This window comes from Eurosta solidaginis, chromosome 2, assembly GCF_040869045.1.
Source record: "Eurosta solidaginis isolate ZX-2024a chromosome 2, ASM4086904v1, whole genome shotgun sequence".
Classification (NCBI taxonomy): domain Eukaryota; kingdom Metazoa; phylum Arthropoda; class Insecta; order Diptera; family Tephritidae; genus Eurosta; species Eurosta solidaginis.
The window spans coordinates 291509901-291522211 of record NC_090320.1 but is presented as its reverse complement, the minus strand read 5'-3'; the positions used below and the strand labels follow the sequence as shown (position 1 = coordinate 291522211).

Sequence of the window (12311 nt, the reverse complement as noted above, 5' to 3'; positions counted from 1 at the left end):
TAAAAAATAGCAATATCTCTTTCTTCTTTCATTCATATTTATGTATGTATAAATATATATTCACGTTTTGGCAATACATATTTTTACTTATCCATATATAGGACTGCTAGTCCCCCTAATTCGAACAAGCTAACAGAAGCGTGTACTACGCAGAAGGACATCATCGTGGCGGTAGCCACGGTTACACCACACACCCGGACTTGGCATGGCGTAGCCCGGGGTTATTTTTTATAAGCGCGGCCGAAAGCCGCCTATGCAGAAAGTTGGAATCCATACCTTTTTTGGTCGCGGCGATTTTAAACCTAATTTGAATTTATTTCACACAAAAAATGGGGATTTTGTGTTGGGGATTATGAGTTTGGGGATTTTGATTTTGGGGATTTTGATTTTGGGGATTTTGATTTTGGGGATTTTTATTTGGGGATTTTGATTTTGGGGATAACGTGGTAGACCCTTCTACAGCAACTCTCATCTTGTTTATGGTTTGTACGCTATGCAAACTCTCAATGTAATGTCCTGCGCTGCGCTGAAAGTATAAATTGTTTTTTGGTAACTATAATCAAACCAATGGTGGTCAATCGCCACTGGTCATGAGTGTATAGGTTGTTCCTTCGGAGACAAAAACACGGCTAATACATAATTTTTCAATCCACGTAACTATAGAGAAAATGAGAGAATTCAACTCACTTCATGGGACTAATATTTTTGTGTCTATGGCATCACTCATGTAGTGGTTTAGTCGTTGATCAACAAGCTACGAGGCAAGACGTATGTACGAATATTTTTTAACACTCAAAAAATTATTTCGTAAATATTCTATACACAACTTATTTTATTGCTCGATTCTAGCAAAAAAATTTAAACAAAATACTTATATTGCTATCATTAATTAGTTAAAGCATTCTGCTCATGAGCTTTTGTTTTGCAAAGTATGGTTTTTGATGTTGCTACTCTGCTTCATTGTATACAAAACAAGTGATATCTTATACGTCAACTGCCAGACAGGATGTTCTTTTTAGGGTTTTGCCAGCGTTTTGACAGGACGTTCAATATGGCGGCGCATGCCGGCTATCTTGAGCGGGTGATAGAAAAGGAAGTAGATATTTTAAAAATCAGGTGATCGTTTTTATTGGTTATTTTGACGTCTCTGGTTAAGATATCACACTTGTCTTATACATAATGCTCTGCTTGTTCAGTGACTACTAAACAAAAAGAGTTAATAATCCTCGTGTTCCAATGGTACATGAACCAGATACGGATAGAGATTTAACATGCAAATGCAACCACAATGTGATCCATATGGTTCACATTGTTGTTGCATTTGCATATTAAATCTCTATCCGTATCTGGTTCATGTACCACTGGAACACGAGGAATATATGTGAAGCAGAAACGATATAATATAGAGACATTGCATAGACGAAAAGTCGTGTGAGGCAAGCTTCACAAAATTCTAGTAGGTCACATTCACCACTTACCACAGCAGAATTTGTTAAACTACCACTGTCTGTATTTGTTATTTAATAATTATTTGTACACTTTTTATTCAGCTAATGTGTTCAGAATTTTAACTTTTACTCACTAAAACTCCAATCAGTGTATTTCTGTGGTTAAATTATGTTAAAAATTGTGTTAAAGTTTTTGGTGTGGTGAAAGTGACCTACTAGAATTTTGTTACGCTCCGCTGCTTTCCACCGAAGTTCGCGCATGCAATATCTTTATATTCAAAAATTTTTGTGTGAAGTGAGTACTTCACTAGCGAACGACCTCTGCTCTAAAGTCAAAGTTTTATATGACGGGAATGGCAGATCGAAAACTGCTTCCAATATTATACTCAGCGTACTTTATACACAGAGTATATTAACTTTGACTGGATAACGGTTGGTTGTACAGGTATAAAGGAATCGAGATAGATATATACTTCCATATATCAAAATCATCAGTATCGAAAAAAAATTTGATTGAGCCTTGTCCGTCCGTCGGTCCGTTAACACGATAACTTGAATAAATATTGAGATATCTTCACGAAATTTGGTACACGAGCTTATCTGGCCCAGAATAGATTGGTATTGAAAATGAGCGAAATCGGATGATAACGACGCCCACTTTTTATATATAAAACATTTTCGAAAGCACAAAAACCTGATTATTTAGTAAATAATAAACCTAAAATGTTGAAATTTGACATGTGGACTGCTATTGATACTCTTGATAAAAATTAAAAAAAAATTGTTTAGAATGGGCGTGGCACCGCCCACTTGTGATAAAATCAATTTTACAAATATTATTAATCATAAATCAAAAATCGTTAAACATATCGTAACAAAATTCGGCAGAGAGGTTGCCTTTACTATAAGGAATGCTTTCAAGAAAAATTAACGAAATCGGTTAAGCACCACGCCCACTTTTATATAAAAGATTTTTAAAAGGGTCGTGGACGAATAAAATACGCTATATCTTTGCCAAAAAGAGCTTTATATCAATGGTATTTCATTTCCCAAGTGGATTTATAACGATAAATAGAAAAAACTTGAAATTAAAAAAGTGGGCGTGGCACCGCCCCTTTTATGACTAAGCAATTTTCTGTTTCGGGAGCCATAACTCGAAGAAAAATTAACGGACCGTAATAAAATTGGGTACACAAATTTTCCGTATAGCAGGAAATATTTCTAAAAAAAAAATGGACGAGATCGGTTAAAGACCACGCCCACTTTTGTATAAAAGATTTTTAAAAGGGTCGTAGACGAAAATAATAAGCTATATCGTAGCGAAAAAAAGCTTTGCATCAATAGAATTTTACTTTCTAAATTGAATTATAACATTAAATTGGAAAACACAAAAATTTTTGAAAATGGGTGTGGCACTGCCCCTTTTATGACTAAGCAATTTTCTATGTTTCGGGAGCCATAACTCGAAGAAAAATTAACATATCGTAATGAAATTGTGTACACATATTTTCCTTATAGCAGAAAATATTTCTAGTAAAAATGGACGGGATCGGTTAAAGACCACGGCAACGTACAATATAAAACAAGTTTAAAAGGGTCGTAGACTATAATAATAAGCTTTAACTTAAGATCTTTACATTTTTCGTGCAACAGGACTCAAATAAATTTGTTGATTGGTGTAATTCCAATAATCGCTACCTTAATGTTAAAATATGTTTTCATATGTCTTTCTTTAAGCCTTCCAGCGTTAATTCCAAGTTCTACGATATATTAGATGATCAACTTGCCTGAGTCAAGGAATTTGTTGATTTAGATGTTGCTTTCCTTCGTAGATATGCAAAAGACTTTAGAGATCCCTATAACAAGAAGGCACTCTGTATCTCTCTAGTACGTTCAAAACTAGAATCTGGAATCTGTCTGGAATCCTATTCTGGTCTTGCCGCCACATTAAGAAGGGTTGAAAGAAAATGTTTTCGGTTTTGTTTAATTTCTCTAAATTTTTACGACCAAATTCGGATGCAAGGTTATTAATCTGCAATTGCTCTTGTTTGTCTATAACCTAATTTCTTTGGACTGCTCAGCTTTCCTTAAAAAAGTAACTCCTACTGTGCCTATATGCACTTGCGTTCATTTTGCCATTCTATTTTTATGTTTCAATATCGAGTTACTACGATTTCGACCCTATTTTCCGGCTCTTACTGAATTTAACAGCTCGCGAAGAGACTTTTTACTGATTTTTCCAACTCTTGATCTATATTATTAACAAAAATTGTAATCTTCCCTAGTAAAATTTATATTTTATTACGTAAGTAGCTCAAAAAAATTGAGATAAACTAAATTAAAAAAGAAAAAAAAATGTGGGTGATTGATCGTTTTTTGAGGTTAGGGCCGAACCGGCACCCGCTCTATTCAGATGGCTTGGGAGTTGTCGCGTTACCAGATCTCCCAACTTTCTTTTGTAGCTGGCAGATAATGACGCATAGTCCAAATAAAATAGGCTTTAAATTTAGTTGTAGCTTTTTTGCAGATAGCTTGAAATAGGCTTTAAATTTAGTTGTAGCTTTTTTGCAGATAGCAGATATGTCGAAAAGCTGCAACTAAATTTAAAACCTATTTTATTTTGATCATGACTTTGCGGCAATAAATTTAAAAATATATTTATTAGGGTGGTTCTATTCCGACTGCGAAAAGCAATATTTATGGTTTGCAGGCTAACTTCGAAAAAAGGGGGAAATTGCATTTTTACCTATAGAACGAACTCTACAAAAAATATTTTTATATGATTTAATCGGGGATTGCCCATATTGCTTTTTTTTAAATGTATGAAAACATTTATTTGAAGCAATTTTTAATTTTGTAATTTATTTAATTAATGGGGAAAATTTGAGCAACGTGACATCAAGACGGACAAGGCGACAGCTGTTTCGATTATACCTTGTAAATCTCTTCAAAGCCTTTTCTCCCGGGAGTGGGAGTCGAACCCGCACTCCTACTTCGTATGCAATATGTAAAAGATTAAAATATGAAAAAAGAAGGCAATTGGGAAAAACTTTACAACAACTAAGGCATGACGTAGCTGAATGCGTTTGTAACCACTTCAACTATCGTAGGAGTGCGGGTTCGACTCCCACTCCCGGAGAAAAGGCTTTGAAGAGATTTACAAGGTATAATCGAAACAACTGTCGCCTTGTCCATCCTGATGTCACGTTGTTTAAATTTTTGCTAATTAAACTTCCTTAAACCTAACGCCATAGTCGTAACCATACCCATATCCATAACCATCTCCAATGTGATCGATTAATGGTGCCTTAACCCAAAAAACGTGAAAATTTCATAAAAATGAAGAAAACGCAAAAAATTACAAACACATTCCACAAAAAGTTATTAAATTCACCAACTCAAATATTTTTAGGTTATGGATATGGCCAACCAATTGGTTGGCTATAGTATGGTTATGGCGTTAGCGTTATGGTATGGAACCATTAATCGATTACATTGCTTTCCATAAGGTAGGTTCGATCAGTTGTTTTATCTGGTTATGGTTATATGGTTATAAGTCACCATTAATTGGCCCTTAAGGAGCAAATATTGTGAGACATATTATAAGTAGTACATATGTAAACATATACATATATAAATGAGTTAGTAGTGTTTTTATGAGTTAGTGATTATTGTACATGTACTATGTGAATATCCCGTTGATTTTTTTTTTTGCTTCTTGTTATATCATTGACAACCAATAATTTCAATAGCAGATTTTTATTTTTAATATTTTTAATATATTCTCATAATTATAATTTAAGTTCATAATATATAGTAGGTATGTATATTTATATAGTAAATATATATTGCATTCAGTTAATTATTTACATAAGTACCTATAATCTGTATGTAGATAATAATGTTAGCATTTTGTTGGCTATCATCACTCTTTTCTTTTACTACATATTACATATTGCAATACATACATGTTAACCTAAATAATTGCAGAGAATGCACAACATTTTTTGTTTCTTGCAACTCTAAAAGCTACATACTTGAAAATAGTGGGTTGAGATTATCAACCGTGCCACGTAATTACAACAAATATATTCTTTACATTTATTATTATTTACATATTACAACATATTTTGAAGAATTGCTTGTAAATTTCCCACTTAATGAGAAATTTTGTGAATGACATTCTTTGCTGTTTTTTTTTTTTTGAATCTGACTCGTTTTTTAATACTCTATTTCTTTAAGCTCTCGTTTATTTAAAGTTTCTATTTCTATTAAGCCTTTAGTTTTGTTTACAAAGTTTTTTTTTCTTTTGAAAATAAAAATTACATCTTGCGTTTTGTGAGTTTAGATTTTGTTCAATATGCTTGGTATCATTTGAATTGGGAGATCCTTGAGAGTATTCCTTTTAGTTCTTCACAAGTTTCTTTTACTTTTTGTCCAAGTATAAATATTGCAAGACTGCATCACACAAACAAAAAAAAAAACAAAAAAAATCAAAAACATCGGTAGAGTCTGATAACGAATCCATCATCTCGACCGCTTTCCATGACATGAAAATCCGTAGGTTAAGAATTGTCTAATCAGGAATTTTCACGTTAAGACCGTGAGGTCTGTCTTAAGAACCCACTTTTTACACTATTCATATTTTGCAGGCATGCAGGGCATGTCTCGACCGTTAAGAGAACGCAAGTTGACGGTTGGAACTTATGTTCCTTTCGTGTAGATTACAAGTTCTCAGAACTTTTTCCAAAACTACAATAGCGCGTTCTTGAAACTGGGCATGGCTCCGCCCTTTTTCATTTAATTTGTCTAGAATACTTTTAATGCCATAAGTGGAACAAAAATTTACCAATCCTTGTGAAATTTTGAAGGGGCATAGATTCTATGACGATAACTGTTTTCTGTGAAAATGGGCGAAGTCGGTTGAAGCCACGTTCAGTTTTTATACACAGTCGACCGTCTGTCCTTCCGCTCGGCCGTTAACACGATAACTTGAGCAAAAATCGATATATCTTTACTAAACTTAGTTCACGTACTTATCTGAACTCACTTTATCTTCGTATTAAAAATGGGCGAAATCCGACTATGACCACGCCCACTTTTTCGATATCGAAAATTTTGAAAAATGAAAAAAATGCCATAATTCTATATCAAATACGAAAAAAGGGATGAAACATGGTGATTGGATTGGTTTTTTGACGCAAAATATGACTTTAGAAAAAACTTTGTAAAATGGGTGTGACACCTACCATATTAAGTAGAAGAAAATGAAAAAGTTTTGCAGGGCGAAATCAAAAGCCCTTGGAATCATGGCAGGAATACTGTTCGTGGTATTACATATATAAATAAATTAGCGATACCCGACAGATGATGTTCTGGGTCACCCTGGTCCACATTTTGGCCGATATCTCGAAAACGCCTTCACATATAGAACTAAGGGCCACTCCCTTTTAAAACCCTCATTAATACCTTTAATTTCGTAAAAACTCAGTTCGTACAAACACATGGTACAAACACATTTTAGAGTCACCCCTGGTCCACCTTTATGGCGATATATCGAAAAGGCGTCCACCTACAGAGCTAAGGCCCGCTCCCTTTTAAAATACTCATTACCACCCATATCGTACAAACACCTTCTAGAGTAACCTCAAAGGCGGCCACCTATAGAACTATGGCCCACTCCCTTTTAAAATACTCTTTAATACCTCCCATTTAATACCCATGTCATACAAACACATTCCAGGGTTACCCTAGGTTCATTTTCCTAAATGGTGATTTTCCCTTATTTTGTCTCCAAAGCTCTCAGCTGAGTATGTAATGTTCGGTTACACCCGAACTTAGCCTTCCTTACTTGTTACATCTATAGACGTTTACGCTTAAACTTTATATGGACTGCTAAGTGTCAAACTTTATCTACTCTTCTGAAATTGCTGCGCATAAAATTAGTACTACTAAATTTCAATACGCATTATACTCAGATGCAACTGAAATATGTGTCTATGTATCATCTCTACAAATGGTGTGTGTCCAGTATTCATCGCAACCGATTCCGCTATATGTTATAATACACTATGGCCACCAGAAGTTTGTGTCTTCGCTTTTCGGTACAACATGTTCTGTAGCTAGTTGCCGCTAGATGGGTCTCCTAAGCATTATCTAAGTGAGGATAAGCGTTTTTTTTTACGCGCAAACGTAGACATATAAAAAAACACTGCTATTGTATTTCAACAAATATGTTTCTTCGTAGGTTTAAATCAATTATAAAAAAAATTTGTAAAAAAAGGAAAAACTTTCAATGCCCCAATTCAACTGACGTGGAGTTTAATTTAAGGTACAGGTTTTTACATTTATAATTATTTTTTTTAAAAACATTTTAGTAATCGAAAAATTTATTGGTTTTACTTCTAGTAAGTTTTTTTAATATTTTTTTTTCCTTTAACAATTTTGTGTATATTTTAAAGGAACTTAGTTAACAATTGATCGGATGTGTCTTTTATTGTAAGCATGTTGTTGATTCATATAAATGATTGAAGTAAAGAGGTCAAATTTTGTATATAATTTTGAAATTTTGGTTTTGGTTTTGAAGAACAGCAAAGAATTTGTATCCAAATAAATTAAAATTCGAAATTAAGAAACGCGTAAGAAGCAAGAGGGAGTTACATTTATTCCACCACATTTGAAATAGTAAGAAAAACATGCAAAATTTGTTGCGAAAAAAGTATTGACAGCTATTTTTAGGTGTATATACAGTTGTGAACACAAAAATAGCACAAAACAATTAAAAATAATTACAAATTTCTAATAAAAGAATTCGTAAGTGATACAATTTTCAGTAATTTTTGCTATTTTCGTGTGAACTATCTAATAAAATTTTATATTACATCGTTTTTGGTTTTATTTCATTTAAATTTTCATTTCTTCTTACGGCCAAATGCAAATTGTTGTAACATTTTAACTGCTCGCCAACGCAAACAAGCGCGATTCGAATCTTGATTTGAAGCATAAAATTCAAACAATTTCATTTAATAAATTAAATTTGGTTAAACTTCTTGGAGATTGATTGACAATCAGGGACCGTAACAGTTGTTTAAATTTGACATCTATTTTTCCAGTCGATAGCTGGCAATTAAAATGTCTCTTAACTTCACAGTACTACGAGCGTACTAAAAAAAGTTCGCATAGGTGGGCTTCCTGAACCTGTTTTTTTTAATCCTAAATACTAAATCCCTTCTCTGAAAAGAATACGTCCAAATTTTTTTACAAATAAGATTAAAATACATATGTAACTGAAAATGAATCAAAGAAAAGTCCACTATCAACTAGCTTTGGCAGATCGCGCGATTTTTGAGGAAGAATGTAATTTAGCTGAATTAAATATCTTTAAATTCTAAAAAAAATTGATTTGAAAAACTTTGTTGAGAAGTTCAACTATCGACTCTAGCCACGCAAAAAAGAACAAATTTCAGAAAATATAACCTTGAGCTTGTTTCCTAAGCAAACTTTTCTTAGTTCACCGTTCTTTTTAGTCTGAACTTCTTTTCTTCTGTCTCTCTGCCATTTGGCATTTGACATTTTGAAAACAACTGTTATTTGCGGTCACTTTTGTACCATTTTAGAAGATAAGCTCCTATAACTATAAAGGATTTCTTTTACCGAACTAGGGTCATCAAATCATTACAAGCAGATTGGATGAGCATAAATCAACCATACAAATATTGTCTATTAAAACAATTACATATATCACACACCTAGAGCGTAAAGGGCCCATTACTGATACTTAGCATAGACTTGACTTGACTTGGCGTAAACTTGGCAACTTAGCCACGTTTATACTCCACTTAGCGCATACAATCTGGCATCATAATCAATAAATGTCAATTTGTATGACAAAATGTTAAAATGAAATGGAAAAAACAAATGGCATCTCAAAATGTAAACGTCACTTAGGACTTACATAGAAAATCAAAATTCATCAGACTTCTAGGTCAAGTTAAGTGTTACTAATAGCGTTCTCTTTTCTGACATAAATGTTTGCCTAAGTAAATGGTAAAGCCTTAATAGAGTTACTCCTACACCAGAAAATGTTCAACATTTATAGTGCATACAAAGAACATTTCAACTCACCATATTCACTCATATTAACAGAGTATATGTGGAACTTAAGAGCGAATTGAGAGTTTCACAGAGTTGCACTGCCACATCGCCCTTTTATACAGGGTAAAAGTGTAACGCTTTTGCGTTGCGAGCAGGCAACAATTTTCACAAGAGAACGAAATACCCCGCAAAGGCGTTGCCTGTTTTTTAGAATAGAACAACAACTCTTGCGCAGCGTACAAAAAGCGTAACACTTTGGCCAGAAAAGAAAACGCTATAAGTTTTGAGTCTAAAAATTTTGATTTTCATCAATGCGAAGCAGATAACAAGTACGCTTGAGCACGACTACTGCCGATCGCCCGTTGCTATGGTTACCAGCAGCATTTTTTTCCGTTGCCAGCCAGCATAAGTCAAAAAGCACAAAGTTTTTAGTTTTTACAAAGCCGTTTATCGCCGATTAGTAGAAAGACATTTTAATCTAAATTACACGTCGGTAAGTATGCATGATCTCAAAATTTCAGAATTTTGAATTAGCTGCTTTTAGATTTAAGTGTGCGATATAATACCGTTCATGTGATATGTATGCTTATGGTATATTGAGAAATGATATGCAAAATTTTGAGCATGATTCTATGGGTATGGTATTTTTTCTTGAAACACCATTTTGGATTTAGTTTTAAATAACAAATGATGAGAAAGAATGAGGGGAGAACATAAAATCAGAGTATGAAAAAAAACAAAGCTATTCGCGTTAACATGTCTAGCGAATACACAAAATTTTAATATAATCATTTTGAATCTACCCGCGATATCTCACCCATTTAAAAAATATACCTCATAAATGGCCCCCGAGCAGGGCGATATATTAAAAATATTACTCACAAAAATTCATAGACACTTCCTCTCTCTCGTCTAACAAAGATATAAATATTACATTAAAGCGATCCTGATGTATAGAACGGTGTCACAAGAACAGATGGAGAAAAAACTGAGTTGATTCTTTCAACTTTTCCTCCAAAAGTTCAGAAACATCGGTAGCAATATCTGCACCTGCAATATCTCCGGAACTCCGTTGGTATTATTTGCAGTTGCGTTACGCGACAAACTGAATGCAACAAATTCAAATGTTATTTTCTTAAAAAAAACAAGTAAAGGTGTCTAAGTTCGGGTGTAACCGAACATTATATACTCAGCGTGAGCTTCAATTGTACATTTCATTTCAGATAAATTACTTTTCTACATAACATGTGGCACCGCCCGTTTAAAAGAAAAATGTCTCCCCATTTCCTCTTACAGTAAAACTTGATAAGTGAAATATCATTGATTCAAAACTATTTTTTCTAAGTTGTACCTTATTATTCTAGTCTACGACCCTTTTAAACTTGTTTTCTATCTAAGGTGCCGTGGTCTTTAACCGATCCCGTCCATTTTTACAAGAAATATTTTCTGCTATCGTTACGATATGTTAATTTTCTTCGAGTTATGGCTCCCGAAACATAGAAAATTGCTTAGTCATAAAAGGGGCGGTGCCACGCCCATTTTTTTAAATGTGAAGTTTTTCCTATTTATTGTTATAAATCCACTTGGGAAATGAAATACCATTGATATAAAGCATAAAGCCCTTTTTTGCAAAGATTTAGCTTATTTTATTCGTCCATGACCCTTTTAAAAATCTTTTATATAAAAGAGGGCGTGGTCCTTAACCGATTTCGTTAATTTTTCTCCAAAGCATTCCTTATAGTAAAGGCAACCTCTCTACCGATTTTTGTTTCGATATGTTTAACCATTTTTGATTTATGATTAATCATATTTGTAAAATTGATTTTACCACAAGTGGGCGGTGTCACGCCCATTTAAAATTTTTTTTTTTTTTCAAATTTGTATCAAGAGTCTCAACATCAGTCCACACGTCAAATTTCAACATTTTAGGTGTATTATTTACTAAATAATCAGGTTTTTTGTGTTTTCCAAAATGTTATATATATAAAAAGTGGGCGTGATTATCATTCGATTTCGCTCATTTTCAATACCAATCTATTCTGGGTCCAGATAAGCTCGTGTACCAAATTTGGTGAAGATATCTCAATATTTACTCAAGTTATCGTGTTAACGGACATACGGACGGACATGGCTCAATCAAATTTTTTTTCGATAGTGATGATTTTGATATATGGAAGTCTATAACTATCTCGATTCCTGTGTGCAAAGCACGCTGAGTATAAATATCACAAAATTTATTTCTAAATAATAATAATTTCGGTGTTTAAGTCCGTAAATAAATTTTAACAACTTTTCGGAATGTTTAACAGTTGTCAAATCAACAAAAATAAAAGCTGGGTGTATTTTATTGAGTTTAGGGTTGACAAATGTTGTTAATATCAGAATTGTTAAAATTATTGTTAGTCCCGTTTTACACCATACATTTATTGAACTCAACTCTGTTGGCGTTACCTTTTGTGCTTTCCATTCGCGTTTACTTTTTTATAAATTTTTCTTGGAAGCAAGTGTGAAACAATGAATGGCATACAAGCAGAAAGGAGGAGATAGCAAAAAAAATGTAAACCACTTGATGGTACGCATGCGCTTCCTTTGACGGTTTGTGCCCTTCCCCTCTCTACCCACTCCCTTCGCCTATGTCGCGGCAGACTTGAATTCGAGAATTGTATGGTGTAAAAGGGGACTTAGGCTAATTTACCGCTGTCAAATGTTGTTAAAAAAAATTAGTGAATGGCGCTACTGGTGTTTGCAATTCAAGTCAGCTATCGGTAA

The 12311-nt window shown here is 33.6% G+C and overlaps 1 protein-coding gene across 5 annotated transcripts in view; it reads right to left on the bottom strand.

Annotated features, from left to right (window-relative positions):
* Nucleotides 1–12311, bottom strand: part of LOC137241191 (uncharacterized) — a 153161-nt gene that overhangs the window by 56747 nt on the left and 84103 nt on the right. The window lies entirely within an intron of this gene.